The following is a 4,060-nucleotide window of genomic DNA, read 5'->3' as shown; positions in this document are numbered from 1 at the left end:
TGCTGTCAGGTGGGACTAGATTGGGTTGGGATATCTAGTTGGCATGGACGGGTTGGACTGAAAGGTTTGTTTCCGTGCTGTACATCTCTATGACTCTATGGCCATCCCTGTTCATCTCCCAGCCCCTCTACCCACCTCCAGAACCTCTTCCCACCTCCATCCCTCTTCCCATTCCTTCTCACTTTATCTCCAGCCCCTCATCCCCCACCACTCCACCTCTCTCTGCTTTCTCTTTCCTTGTCTCTTCTCCTTTCTCCTCCACTCTGTTATACTTTTTGCTCCTCACCCATGTCTGCTCTCTTCATGTGTCTCATCTCTTGTTTTATTTTTCTGTATCCTCGTGAGCCACATCTAGCACCCTTTTAAAATAGCTTGTTACTCTGTGCATTCATACACATCAATTTTCAACATGACAGCCAGCCATATCCAGTTCACTCCTGTGCTCTTAATTTGATTCCTGTTTTCAAAAGTTTTTTTTAAGCTTCATACGTTGAATTGTATGCTAACATTTGTTGTGTTTATCAGGTAAATGTTTTTAAATGTCATTCAAATAATTAGATTAATTTTATTTGTTAAAAATACTACCCATTTGCACATAATTTTCCATAATGACATGAAATTGCAGGAAATTGAAGTGTGTTTGCAACATGACAAATTTAATTTTTTTTGATACTGTTCAAAATTTATACTTTGTTCTTATCTCTGAAGATTAATGTGGATGTTATGGTGATGAAATGGGGGTCATAATGTGAGATGGTTTTTTTTGGTAAAATTTCAGGATGTTTTCACACCTTTAGCCACAAGACAATGCCTGCTGGGCAATTGGCATCTTAATGTTTGAAAAGTGAGACTGTAGTTGAAAGATTATTAAATAAAGCTGAAATGAAAATGGTTAAAATGCACACAGCACCAGGTCCTCGTCCTACAGGTTTATTTGGAAGCACTAGCTTTCGGAGCGTTGCTCCTACCTGATGAAGGAGCGGCACTCCAAAGGCTAGTGCTTCCAGTAAACCTGTTGGACTAATAACCTGGTGTTGTGTGCATTTTAACTTTGTACATCCCAGTCCAACACTGGCATGTCCAAGAGATGAAAATGAACCATTATCTATCTGAATTGTGAAACAAGCTGTGAGGGGCTGAATAGCCTACACTGCTTGCCTACAAGTTGATGTCGTATTCTGTTTTTAAAGGCACCTTGCTTCCTGACTGATCCAACAGACCACTGCATGTTGTGTTAGTGAGAGAGACTTAATTTTTATAGACCACTGGTCTAGAATTAGTAAATGTTCTGATGCATAATCTTGTAAATTTCTCTTGCATTCATGTGTTATTTCACATATTCCTCTTTTTGTCAGTTTTGATCCAGGAATCTAGAGTAAGTGACAAGAGAAATCGAAGAAGAGACTGACTGTCAATATAAAAGTGAATCCAAAATTGTCTTTAGGCATGTAACTAGTTAAAGGGGGAGTAGGATTGATTTTAGGCATCAAGAAAAGATTCATACAAGGAAACAGAGGGCATAGCAGAGGCATTGAAGAGGTACTTACATTTATTAAGGAAGATGCTGAAAGGTGAGGTAGTTGAGATGATGGCCAAACATGAGGGAGATGTTGACATCATGGCTACTTTGCTGTATGAGTAAAGCACAGGCTCAGCTTAATGTTCTGGGGGCATGGTTTCAAATCCCACCATGGTCACTAATGGAGATTAATTTTAGTGATTTTAAATTAATAAAAAACATCTGAAATTCAAGTTTGGAAATGGAAACTGTGTAACTGTTGCTGGTCAAACAGTATTTTACAACACTGTTGTTTAGAGAAGGAACTCTGCTATCTTCACCTAGTTTGGGCCTTCATGTGACTCCAGACCTATGGCAGAAAATGAGTGACTTCCTTATCTTATCAAAGGGCAGATACTGATGGGCATCGAAAATTGGCGGGAGAGCTACCTCCCACGAAAGAATACGATAATGCAGTGACCCAGCGGAAGTATAACAAAGATTGTCTGCATTTTATGGTTGGTACGTCACCAAGACTGTGTTAGGTGCATTTCAGGACACTGAAGAAGAGTTAGAGGCATTGCCCATAATCTTCCAATCCTCCTTTAGATACAGGAATTGTGCCTTCAGGCTGATAACTGAAAATACTACACTCTTTGTTCAAAAAGATATCAAGGTGACCCTAGTAACTGTAGGCTAGTCAGTTTAACCACAATTTTGCGAAAGCTTATAGAAATCATAATCTAGGACAAGGTTAATAGTCACTTGGACTATTTAATAGAGGAAAGCTGGCATAGATTTAAGTGCAACTTGTCTTTAACAAATTTGAGCAAGATTTTTGTTGAGGCAGAGGGTTGATGAGGTCAAATTTGTTGATGTTGTGTACAAGGACTTCCCAAAGTTTGCATGCATTTCTTGATGAAGATAATGTTAAGGGTTCAATGCATTTAACCAAAAGTGGCAAAGAAATCTGGGCTGTTGCTGATTAGCAAGTGCTCTCTGTAACCTGCAGTAATAATTTAGTAAGTTGATATTTCCTTTTCTTCTTTGGAAGATCTACACTGGGTATCAACAACTTGACTTCTACATTATTCTTTATTCAGTACTCAAAAAGAAACTTGCACTTAGTAATGACTTGTACTCATGTGTCTAGATGAGCAAGGTTGCCTGGGTTTGTACAAGAGTTGGAACCGGGTGTGATCAGTTCTCTCCTTCCAGTCTCTGAGTAGTTGATCGGCCTACTTAGTCCTTTGCTAGCTAGCGTTTATGTCATCTCAAGACTGTGATTGGCCAGTTGTTTCTTGGTACCATCTCCAGTTTTTCTTTGATTGTCTTAGTTAGCTAATTCAGGTCTCCAGGCATCACACAACTAATGAAACAACAATCACACCTCCACTAAATTCTTGGTTTCGAAGCAAACAGTCGATATTTTGAGTTTGTTTTAAAAAAACTTAATTGTCAGTTACTTATTAATTTAATGTTTAGTCTCATCTGGAGCACCATCTTGCAGGTTTTCATCCATTCAGTTCCTTTAACAATTGCACAGTTCAACCACAATAATCATGTTACAGTCCCGGAATCAAGATCACCAGATCTTGGTAGTTAAAGATCACTTCAATTTTGATTACGATAACCAAACTTCATGCTAGTTCTTAAATGTTAATAGGATCACTTGAATGCCATATTACAAATACAGCACGTTCCACTGCTTTGTTCAGATATTTTTCTTTGTCCTCATTCATTTAATTATGTACATCACATCCTCTTTCATCAGATGTCATTTCATTCACAGGGACAGTGAGAAGAGAGGGGAATTGCTTCTATCTCTTTTTGTCTCTTTTGACTGTGGCTTCTTGAGCATCACCTTTCTACTTCATACTGTTGGTCGTCCATTCCTCCAATTGTCTCTTCTTCATACTCTGGGGAATTTCATCATCCCTCTGAATTTTTCTTTTTGATATCTTTGTTACAGTCTCTGAGAAGTCCTGGGAACTCCTCTTGTCGTGAAAGAATTGTATCCGTGTTTCCCAAACCATTTGATGCTGTTATGCCATTTTCATGCTTCACAATTGCTGTGACGCCAGAGTGAGAATTGGAGAGAGGGTGAGAGAGATTTATTGAGTTCAAGTAGCAAGGGTATAGGCACAAAAAGCAAGTTACACAAACTACAATAACTATTTTGCAGGCTCTCTTGGTATTAGTGAATAAACCTCAAACATACTGGATTAGACCATCTCGGGCAAAACAAAACTTAAAGGAGTCTCGCAGCTAATCCCCAGGAGTTTAAAATCTTTGCCTCCATATTTTACTATAAACCGACCAACTCCCACAGCTACCTAGACTACACCTCCTCCCACCCTGCCCCCTGTAAAAACGCCATCCCATATTCCCAATTCCTTCGTCTCCGCCGCGTCTGCTCCCAGGAGGACCAGTTCCAATACCGTACAACCCAGATGGCCTCCTTCTTCAAAGACCGCAATTTCCCCCCAGACGTGATCGATGATGCCCTCCACCGCATCTCCTCCACTTCCCGCTCCTCCACCCTTGAGCCCCGCCCCTCCA

General features: G+C 39.9%; 1 protein-coding gene across 2 annotated transcripts in view; it reads left to right on the top strand.

Moving 5' to 3' along the window:
* Positions 1-4,060, top strand: part of LOC122549133 (ADP-ribosylation factor-like protein 15) — a 249,336-nt gene that overhangs the window by 8,824 nt on the left and 236,452 nt on the right. The gene's annotated exons all lie outside the window — the stretch shown is intronic.

Source organism: Chiloscyllium plagiosum, chromosome 1 (assembly GCF_004010195.1).
Source record: "Chiloscyllium plagiosum isolate BGI_BamShark_2017 chromosome 1, ASM401019v2, whole genome shotgun sequence".
Lineage (NCBI taxonomy): Eukaryota > Metazoa > Chordata > Chondrichthyes > Orectolobiformes > Hemiscylliidae > Chiloscyllium > Chiloscyllium plagiosum.
The sequence above is the reverse complement of the archived record's forward strand: the minus strand, read 5'-3'. Positions and strand labels throughout refer to the sequence as shown.